An 11,392-nucleotide genomic window follows, 5' to 3' on the forward strand; every position below is an offset into this window, starting at 1 on the left:
CAAGAGCGCACGTATTTATGATGAGCACTGAGTAATGTATGGGAGTGTTGAATCACTATATCGTACCCCTGAAACTAATATCACACTGTATCACACTGTATGTTAACTATACTGGAACTAAAAAAAAGAGTTAAAAAAAGAAAACAGAGTAGCTCATTAACCCATCTGTGTAACTAGTGAACTTGAACTGAGCTGGGGAAGGAATATTTTCAGGGTGGAGTACTTCCTGTCTTGGGCCTGCCTATTCCCAAATCGTCAACATCCTGCCTCCCAGCTCGCACCACTAACTGGGTTGCGCAGAGAATGATGCCTGATACCAGCATTCCCTCTCACCTGAGAGGCCCCAGCTACAGGGAACCCCTTTCAGTTCCACAAAAGGCTTCTGGGCCTTCCTTAGAGCTGCTCTTTCTGCCTCCAGCATCTTCCAGCCCTCCCTTCTCCCTTTTGCTTAGCTGTTCTTCCTTTAATTTTCCTTCCTTCCTCCACCCCTAAAGCCTTCTCTTATCTCATCTCTGGAGATGGATTCCATTATTCCCCCAGGTGGCCACTCAGCAGCAGCTCAGACTTCCCTTTCATAACACCTCCTACATTGTCTTGTAACTATTTCTCTGGCTTTTCTGCCAAATTGGAGGTTTCACAAGCCAGGGACTATGCCTTAGAAGACTAACCTTAGGCACAGTCCCTAACCTGTAGGTGATGATTAGTAACTACTGCTAAGAGCAAACATGAATGAATGAATAAATGAATGGAAGGAATGAATGCTTGGTATCAGGCACCCACCTGTGTCACATTCCCTGTCTTTTTATCTTCCCAAGGGATTTCTGTGCATCGTGGGGCTTAAAAAAGAGAAGAAGAAGAAGAAGAAGAAGAAGAAGAAGAAGAAGAAGAAGAAGAAGAAAAAGAAGCAGCATGTCTCAAGGAAAGGAAGGAAATTGACTAGGACAGTGATACCTGAAACATTTAAAATTTCACACTAGAGGGATGCCTGGGTGGCTCAGGCAGTTAAGCACCTGCCTTCGACTCAGGTCAGAATCCCAGGGTCCTGGGATCGAGTCCCGCGTTGGGCTCCCTGCTCAGTGGGGAGCCTGCTTCTCCCTCTGCCCCTCCCCCTGCTTGTGCTCTCTCTGTCTCTCTCTCAAATGAATAAAATCTTAGAAAAAAAAAAAAAGGAACACATTCTAGATCTTGAAGACTTAGCATGAAAAAAGGAATTTAAATTATTGGCCATTTAATTACAATGTGAAATGATAATACTTTTTTTTTTAATGAAGTAAGCTCCATGCCCAACATGGGGCTTGAACTCAGGACCCTGAGATCAAGAGTCACATGCTCCACTCACTGAGCCAGCCGAGTGCCCCACTAGTACTTCTGATATAGTTAAAGTTTGATTTCACTTGTTTCTTTTCACTGCTTTTAATAGGCCACTGGATGACTTAAAATGCCCTTTGTGGGCATGTAGAGGTTAGTTTGCAAAGTGGGGTCAGGTGGCTACCTTCTTTCTGCTCAGAGTTGCTTTTTTCAGTCCTTTTCTGGTCTGCTAGATGCCCTTGAACTCCGGCATTTTCTGCACTGCCTTTGGTGTGACCTCTGGGGCTGGGACATTGGTGTGGCAATAGGGTCTGCTCCCTGTGTCCTGACCTGTTTGCCCAGTTACTTACCACAGCTCTCGGTTTCTGTCTCTGGCCCCGGGCTGGGACCTGACCTAAGGCTACACAGTTCCCTTTGGGCTATGGTTTGGTTTTGGTTTTCTGTGTTCCCTGCATGTGGGAGTTTGGCAAAAAGAAATGAGATCTGTTCTTTAGGCAGTAATTTTGAAATCACCTATCCGAAAATATTGATAGGGGCACCTGGGTGGTTCAGAGAGTGCCTTCGGCTCAGGTCATGATCCCCGGGGTTCTGGGATCAAGCCCCACATCGGGCTCCCTGCTCAGCGGGGAACCTGCTTTTCCCTCTGCCGCTCCCTCTGCATGTGCTCTCTCTCTCTCTGACAAATAGATGAATAAAATCTTAAAAAAAAAAGAAAATATTGATAGATGAAAAATATATCACAAAATACCTCAAGTCGATCACTGATCACTGTAATAAACAACTTGCCGACATATACAAACTGTTTCCCCTCTGTTCTCCTGAATTAAGGGAAGATTGATTCTTTTTTCTATGTCAGGTTATGCTTTCTCAATCATGCCAACTTTATTTTTTATTTTTATTTATTTATTTATTTATTTAATTTATTTATTTTCAATCATGCCAACTTTAAAAGTCCATATGCTTATACAGGTGAGTGGGAAGGAGAATAACTCTAAATGAACACAAAATCTTTTTTTTTTTTTAAGATTTTATTTATTTATTTATTTGAGAGAGAGAGAATGAGAGACAGAAAGCATGAGAGGCAGGAGGGTCAGAGGGAGAAGCAGACTCCCCGCTGAGCAGGGAGCCCGATGCGGGACTCGATCCCAGGACTCCAGGATCATGACCTGAGCCGAAGGCAGTCGCTCAACCAACTGAGCCACCCAGGCGCCCAATGAACACAAAATCTTAAGCACACACGTCTTCCAAGTCTTTCTTCCTTTCCTGGGTGCCAAGAGAAATATTCCTCCTCCTCAGTAGTCTCAATGTTTCTGCCTCTCTGTGGGACAGGGGTCGGTAAGCATTGGCCCTTTGGAGTGATATGACCTAGGCTTAAATCCTGGCTCTGTCACATACTAGCAGTGTAATTTGGGGCAAGTAACTTCTCTGAGCCTCCGTTTTCTCGTCTGTATATTGGGGATGACAGAGTCTTCTGGAAAACACCTGGCCTAGAGGAGCTGTTTATTACCATATTATGCTTGCGTCATTCCCCGCTGACCTGGAGCCTCACTCCTCCCTTTCCCGCCAGCAGCTACAACCACTGCTTTTGCCTTAAAAAAATTATACATGTACATACGGGTCCACAGAGGTGTCTCTCCTGACTTTTAGAAAGAAAAATACGCCCCACTTGACTCTCTCTTTGGTTAATGTCTTACTTTCCCCTTCATTCCATCGTCAGATCTCGGATTGGGGTAGTTTACTGCTGTTCTGTTCTTTCCCTCCTTTCTTCCCAGCCATGTGTCATCTGCTCTGACATTAGAGTGATCCTTGAGATCACTTCAGTAGTGACCAGTAGGTTGGCAAACCCAGCAGTCTCCTGTGGGTCCCCATTTTCCCGACTTCACTCAGCACTCACTGCCCCTTCTTTAGATGCTTTTCTCCTCCCGTAGCTCTGATGACCACCGGAAGGATCCGTGTCCTTATAAACTCACCAGCTCTGAGGAATCCCTGGCAATCTCTTCACCTCCTCTACTTCCTGGCTAGCCCCCCTGTGAAATGCTTGGTCAGGTCAGCCGGCCACTTGTCCCCTCTCCTCAGACCTCCCATCAGCCTCCACTCCCCGCCCCTCCCCCACAGGTGGCATTCCCCCCTGCGCAGGCCTGCCTGTGGTTACTTGGGAGCCAGCACCTGCAGCCACACAACCATCGACTCCTCCCCTCCAGCGCACAAGCAGAAGAGGCTTCCCAGCTAAAGCCAGACCCTCCACCTCTGCCCTAGAGCCCTCCCGTCTGCCTTCTGGGCACCTTTAGGGGAAACAACAGATCATGGTGATTTGCCTTTAGCCTCTCCCACTCCACTATGTCCTCCCCACAGCATTTAGGATCTCACCCATTCCTTGCCCTCACTTCCCCCTCTAGTTACTGCCTTCTCTCCCCTCCTCCATTTTAGCCAAAGCTCTTGAAATCAAGCCCATGCTCTCTGCTTCCTCCTTTTGCTCTCCACTCTGGTTTCTGCCTTAAGGCTCTGCCAAGGGCTCCCTCCATGCCTTGTATTCTAAGTGCTTTATTGGGATGTGGGATTCCCTTGATGATGAGGGTGGTGATAGGGCTGTCTCTGTGAAACACCTGCAGAGTACAGATGGATTTCACAAATTAGCCAGGGTCATCTGGCAGGGGTTTGCGACCAGACACTTGAGCACAGAGTTGGTGCTGTTGACCACCATGCCACACTGTACTCCATGCTTTAAACTGGATGGTGTGGGCGCCTGGGTGGCTCAGTTGGTTGAGCGACTGCCTTCGGCTCAGGTCATGATCCTGGAGTCCCTGGATCGAGTCCCGCATCGGGCTCCCTGCTCGGCAGGGAGTCTGCTTCTCCCTCTGACCCTCCCCCCTCTTGTGCTCTCTTTCATTCTCTCTCTCAAATAAATAAATAAAATCTTTAAAAAAAAAAATAAACTGGATGGTGTGTGTGCCCAGCACTCGGCACGGTGCCTTGCATCTAGTAGGAGACACATCAACATATCTGAGTGAATGAACACATTCTGCCATCACAGTTCAGGTTCTTCATCTCTCGCTCTTAGAATAGCCCACTGATCAGGGCGCCTGGGTGGCTCAGTGGGTTAAGCATCTGCCTTCAGCTCAGGTCATGATCCCAGGGTCCTGGGATGGAGCCCTGCTCTGCGGAGAGCCTGCTTCTTCCTCTGCCCCTCCCCTTGCTCATGCTCTCTCTCTCTCACTCTCTCTCTGTGTCAAATGAATAAATAACATCTTAAAAAAAACAAAAAGAATAACCCACTGATCAAAGGTTCTTAAAAAGTGCAGGGGCTGGGGCGCCTGGCTGACTTGGTTGGTGGAGCATGCAACTCTTGATCTTGGGGTCATGAGTTTGAGCCCCACATTGGGTGTCCAGATGACTTAAATAAAACTTTTTTTAAAAACTTAAAAAAAAAACAACAAAGAAAGTACAAGGGCTGAGGTTTATGTCTATTTTCTGAGAAAAGGCCCAGTTTTCATGAATTTTTCATTGGACTCTGGGTCCCCCCAAAAAAGTTAATAACCTCTTGATTCATTCATTCCTCTATCTTTGGTTTTATTTTCCCCAACCTCCTCCCTTACATCCCATACGCTGCCATTAGATGACTAGATTGTCAGTGTTTTATTTTAATTCTGTCGCTGATAAAAACATAAGAACGAATAACCTCCCTGCACCCAAAGTGGCCTTGAGTGCCTCCTCGGAGGGCTGCCTCCAAGATAAAAATCAAACACTTTGGCTCAACAGCTAAGACTTTAAGTAATCAAGCCCCAGAACGTTTTACCAGTACTATCCTCCATTTGTCTCCTACCTGAGTCTTCTGTTCAGTCAAACTGAAGTCTTGTACCTTTAAAACTTCTGTTCTGACCCACCTTTCAGGAGTTAGTTCAACAGTGATGTGTTACATTCCTGATCCAAGCCAGTACTTCTCCTGGAGCTGGGAATACGGGGATGACAACACAGTCCTTACTTTTGAGAAACTATCCGATTTGGGAGACATTCGTGAAAACAAAATCCCCAAAATATGGGATAATAAACTCGTGGGAGTTATTCCTGCTCAGAGGTGGCGTGGAACTGCCAGAAAGGAGACTTTCTCAAAGCTAGATGTGTCTGTATTCTTTACATGTTCCTTTTACAACAAACGTGCCTTAATTTTGTAACCAGAAAAAAAGGTCTTATCTGGTAAAGACTGTGATTAATTCAATTCTGAGCACCTGAGTGCCAAGGGGAAAAAACCCATAACTGTCCAAGAATTAGTAAAATTAGGGGTGCCTGGCTGGTTCAGTTGGTGAAGCATGTGACTCTTGATCTCGAGGTTGTGAGTTCAAGCCCCACGTGCGGGGTAGAGATTACATAAATAAAAATTAAAAAAAAGAATTAGTGAAATTAATGAGGAAAAGACAATCAACCAATAGAAAAACGAGCAAAAGTTAAGAATAGAGATTTCCCAGATGATGAAACATTATGGTCAATAAATATATGAAGCCCTGTTCAATCTCATGAATCATCAGGAAGTACAGATTAAGACCACAATGAGATTCCATTTGATACCCATTTGAGTGGTAAAAATTAAGAAATCTGACCATACCAAGTGTCGGAGAGGATATGGAGCAATAGGATTCCATATATGATGTTGTTGAAACTATGAATTGGTAAAAAGCACTTTGGTCAACAGTTTGGAATTATCTTGTAGAGTTGAAAGGTGACTTAGCCTTTGACCCAGCATTTCTACTCCTATATAAATACACAAGAGAAATTCCTGTACCTGTGTGTACCAGTGGGCTTTACACAAATTTTCTTAGCAGCACTTTTGCAATAGCAAAACCCTGCAACAGTCCGAACGCTCATTATCGGGACGTTGCTGTATTAGTTTGAGTTCCTCAAAAGCAGAGACTGGGTCAAGGACTTGGGTGCAGGTTGTTTATTTGGGAAGTGATCTTAGGCAGTGGGAGTAAAGGACAGAAGGATGAGGCAGAGGAGGAAGAAAAGCTGACTCGGGGCATGTGATTCTATGGACGCCTCTGAGAAGCATACAAAATGGCTCCCAGAATTGTCCATCTGAAGGATGGGAACCTGGGGCTTTTATCCCTTGGCTCACATCCCCCATTAGTTGAGGGTTAACTCTCCTTACCGTCAGGCTGTGCCTGAGGAGGTGCTGAGAAGTTCTTGTGGCAGAGAAGGGCCTGAAGCAGAAATTGGAGAAACCCAAGGCCCAACACGAACAGTAGGAGTTGTCAGTGTTTGGGAGCTCCCATGAAACTGGCCATGATGTATTTGGCTAAAATCAGAGGTGAGCCATGGGGAAGAACACAGGGTACCAAGAGCCTCTGCTGCAAGGGGCAAAGTAATATTAGTGTATTCACACTCTAGAATAATCTACAGCAGCCACAATAAATAAATTCAGCTACTTGAAGCATGCCCGAGATAAATCTTAGCAATGCAACATGGAAAGTGAAAAAGAAGTCCCAGGATTGGGGCACCTGTGTGGCTCAGTCAGTTAAGCATCTGCCTTCAGCTCAGGTCATAGTCCTAGGGTCCTGGAATTGAGTCCCGTGTTGGGGTCCTGCTCAGTGGGGAGCCTGCTTCTCCCTCTCCCTCTCCCCCTGCTTGTGCTCTCTCTCTCTCTCTGTCAAATAAACATAATCTTAAAAAAAAAAAAAAAAGAAGAAGTCCCAGGATATTATGTAGGGAATGATACCCTTTAATAAAGAAAGCAACTAAAATACATGTGTTGGGACTATGTATGTAGGTTCACATGCACAAGTATATACTTATGTGTATATGTAAATATATAGACATATATAAATTTCTAGAAGTTAAACTTTTTCTGTGTACTTGAATTCTAAGGGAAAAAAACTCTAAAGGAACATTAAGAGAACACATAAGGAAATCCTGAAAATTAATGAGAAAAGGATAAAAAAAACTAATAGAAAATGGGCAAAAAGATATGAACAGATATTTCACAAGAGGAAGTATATATAGCTAGTAGGGACGCATGAGTGGCTCAGTCGGTTGAGCGTCTGCCTTCAGCTCAGGTCGTGATCCTGGGGTCCTGGGATCCAGCCCCACATCAGGCTCCTTGCTTGGTGGGGAGCCTGCTTCTCCCTCTGCCTGCCTCTGTCTCTCTCTCTGACAAATAAATAAATAAAATCCTATACATATATATATAGCTAGTAAATCCTACATATATATATATATAGCTAGTAAAGATATATAAGCACCTTCAATCTCACCTTTTTTAAAAAGCAAGACTTTTAAAAATTTTTATAAAGCTAGGGTAATTTTTGTAATTGAAGTATAGTTGACACACACAATGTTACATTCAGTTTCAGGTGTACAACACAGTGATTTGACAACTCTACTCCTTATGCTGGGCCCACCACAAGTGTTGCTACCATCGGTCAGCACATAAAGCTACTACCAAGCTATCCACTATATTCCCTACGCTGTACCTTCCATCCTTGTGACTTATTTATCCCATAACTGGAAGCCTGTATCTTCCATTCCCTTTCACCTATTTTGTCCATCCCCCTCCTCCCCCTCCCTGCTGGCAACCTTCCGTTCTCTGTATTTACTGGTCTGTTTCTGTTTTTTGTTTGTTCATTTGCTTTTTTTTTTTTTTTTTTTTTAGATTCCACATATCCATGAAATCAAAGCTAGGGCAATTTAAAAATTGATTTAAAAAAATATTTTTCTAGATGAAAATATTTTTAGAAGCCAGAAAATGATAAACACAAGATTCAGCATGGGGTGTGTGTGTGTGGGGGAATATGTGTAAGTTGTCAATCCTAGTTTTTAGGGGGGTGATTAGTAACAAAAGAGGGTCACACATGTACCAATAATGTAGGATTCTGACCCATGGATTATATTTAAAGGTTTTATTTATTTATATGAGGGGGGAGGTGCAGAGGAAAAGGGAGAGAGAGAAGCAGACTCTCCACTGAGCACGGAGCTGGATGAGGAGCTCGATCCCAGGACCCCAAGATTATGACCTGAGCTGAAGAAGTATAGGGTAATAGCCAATAGCGGAAGAATTTCCCATGCTCTGGTCTAATTTAGCTCCTGTATCTCCTTTTAATCTCTTCCAGAGCTCAGTCTCCAGCTAAGTATTTGACCAAAAAATAAAATGTGCCTCAACCAACTGAGCCACCCCCAGGTGCTCCAAACCCAGTTCTGTTCATCTTGAGATCTAAGAAATAAGATTATATGGTATGATAAATGTATTCATAGGTACCTATAAGATATACTGATAACACGAAAGAGGGAGCTGGGAGATGCTCCCTCACACCTGGGAAGGTCAGGGGAGCTTGACCAAAGAGGTGATTGCTAAGGGGTTTAGAAGAATAAAGAGGGGATTGCCAAATTCTGGTGAAGGTGGAGGGTTTGGGAGGGTCCTCCAAGTGGAAAGAGCAGCATGAACCAACATACGGATATGAGAGACAGTGTGGCATGGCCGGTAAACTGCAGATAATTAGTGTGGGCAGAAGAGGAGAGTGGGAGAGGTAGAGGCATGTGATGGACAGAGAAGATAAGAAAAGGTCCATGATAAGGTTAGACAGTATTCCACATTGCAGGCAAACAAGACCTTTGGAGGATTTTAAGCAGGGCACTGACATGATTCATTTCAGGAAGATCTTCCCCACAGAGTGGAGGACTGGTTGGAGGGTGCTGGAGGGAGGAAGGTATTATGATCTTTGTCCAGGTGAGAGATACACAAGGTCTAATTTACTCAGGAGCTCTGGGGTGTGTGTGGGGGTGGGGTGGGGTGGGGGAGCTGTGTGGTCTAAATCAAGAGGTTTTTAAGATATAGAATGGGCAGAATTTTATTTCCCTGCTCTCCCACATTTTTTTTTTTATAACACTTATTCCTTGACATATTTACTTATCTACGGTCTGTCTCCCCCCACCAGGATGTAAACTGCAGGACAGCAAGGATGTTAATTTTGTTCCCTCCTCAATCCCCAGGGCCTAAGAGTTCCTGGCACATGATAGGTACTAAGCAATTATTTGTTGAACACATGCAGTTTATCTAGGAAGGAGAAATACAGGGTAATAGCCAATAGGGGAAGAATTTCCAATGCTCTGGTCTAATTTAGCTCCTGTATCTCCTATTAATCTCTTCCAGAGCGCAGTCTCCAGCTAAGTATTTGACCAAAAAATAAAATGTGCCTGCTTCTGTCTCTCATCCTTGTCTCAGCCTCAGTTAACGATCTTTCTTGTTCCCACCACCTACTCTGTCTACTCTCCAGCTACCTCCACTTCTCCTCTCTGGAAACCCTGGTTTTCTGGATTCCCTTTAGATCCTTGGCCATATGCTTCGACAGTTCTCACATTATTCTATGATCACATACCTGCTAGATATTCTGCCTTTGTCTTTCCAGATCCACCCTCCATTCTTTTCCAGAGGTTAGCCTTGAAGGACACTGTCACCTGGGCTCACTTCCACTTAGGCTTCCTCTTGGGTTCAGCCAGTGGGGGAGGTACCACAGGAGACCTGAGGGCACGAGAGAGAGGTAGGGCTGTATTCCTGCAAGTTCCTATTGGCTCTCTCTTTCCTGCAGCTATTGTTCTCACTTAGTCTATGGCTGATGATGCCTTCTCCGCAGATTTTTTTTTTTTTAAAGATTTTATTTATTTATTTGACAGAGAGAGACAGCAAGAGCAGGAATACAAGCAGGGGGAGTGGGAGAGGGAGAAGCAGGCCTCCTGCTGAGCAGGGAGCCCGATGTGGAACTCGATCCCAGGACCCTGGGATCATGACCTGAGCCGAAGGCAGACGCTTAACGACTGAGCCACCCAGGCGCCCTCTCCGCAGATTCTAGCCCTGGGGTGCTTCACTATCCCTTGTTGGTTTCCCTCAACCCTGCCTGTCTCTTTGTACACTGTCCCTTCATTAACTCCCTTCAGTTACACATTTTGAGCAGGCCATCTGTTTCCTGCTGATCTTGGCTGATACAAAAGCAAAAATACAGAATTGTATCTTTTTTGAAAAGTTGAGATATGATTCACAAAATTTACCCTTTTAAAGTATACAATTCAGTTTCAGGTTCTTAGTGTAGTGGAACAAATTGTATCTTTTTCTAAATAATATGTAATCAGTAAGTTAAACAATGTTACATACCGTAAGTTACTCCAACTTTCACTACCACAAATAAGGCTACAGTAAATATTGTACATGTGGCCATTCTCTTTGGGGGAGGGTTATTTCCGAAGGAGAAGTTTCCAGGAGTGGTATTGATGAGTCAAAAGGGCCACATCTCTTTTAAGGCTCTTCAGAAGTATGGTCAGTTTCTTCTTAAAGGGGTAATGCCAATTCACATCACAGGTTTCTCTGAATGTATCAATTACATCATCTTATTAAGACTGGAAAGTGTACAAGGGATGTTTATTTTGCTAATGCAGTATGTGATGTTACCATTTGAATTTCTTTGATAGCCATACCAATCTTAAGTCGTTTAAAGCCATGTTTAGCTAAATGGGAATGGAGGGACAGTGATTTTGAGGGGATTATAAAATGGATAAATGATGGAAGAAGAAGGTTAAGATATATGCACACAGAGTTGGTCATACTAGTCTAATGAGCATTAATGGCTCTCTTTTAATGGACTCTCTGGAATCAACACTTTCTATTCCCTCCAATTAAACATACTGACTACTACCCATGACCTACTGAATGCTTTCATCTCTGGAATTCCTACACACTTCTTCCTACCAGTTGAGTTAGATGCCTAACAAGAGTCTGTTGTGTTTGGTCCCAAACCTCCTTATGACTGTATGCCAGAGTATAATTAATTTAAGTTACACAAACTGATGAAACATAAGCATGAAAAGAAAGAGTTGTTTCTATGAAATGTCAGTTGAATGCTCTGGAAATATTAGCTAACAACCAGTTGAAAATTACTGTCAAACCCGATGTGGGTAAGACAATTACAAAGGATTTTTTTTTTTTCTTTTAAGAAGAAGCCTTCCCTTATACCACTTTGCAAGAAGTTTTAAGTCCTTAGTCAACTTTAGAGAAACAAATTAGAAAGCACAGAAAATATACCGTTGATAGGATTTATGTAAGAAAGGGCTC

The 11,392-nt window shown here is 43.8% G+C and overlaps 1 long non-coding RNA gene across 4 annotated transcripts in view; it reads right to left on the minus strand.

Moving 5' to 3' along the window:
* Positions 1–2,504: 2,504 nt before the first annotated feature.
* The window catches only part of LOC115942938 (uncharacterized), a 12,922-nt gene continuing 4,034 nt past the window's right edge, over positions 2,505–11,392 (minus strand). For 2 of the 4 annotated variants that reach the window (XR_014148839.1, XR_014148838.1), the window contains 2 exons: positions 9,669–9,811; positions 3,450–5,254 (listed from right to left, as the gene is read on the minus strand). This is a non-coding gene — a long non-coding RNA (uncharacterized LOC115942938). Of the gene's footprint in view, positions 2,627–3,449; positions 5,255–6,448; positions 6,648–9,668; positions 9,812–11,392 lie in introns of those variants that run through there. The other 2 variants (XR_014148840.1, XR_014148841.1) reach the window with 2 other exon arrangements.

The sequence above is a fragment of the Leptonychotes weddellii genome, chromosome 9 (genome assembly GCF_054177405.1).
Source record: "Leptonychotes weddellii isolate Sample4059 chromosome 9, ASM5417740v2, whole genome shotgun sequence".
Classification (NCBI taxonomy): domain Eukaryota; kingdom Metazoa; phylum Chordata; class Mammalia; order Carnivora; family Phocidae; genus Leptonychotes; species Leptonychotes weddellii.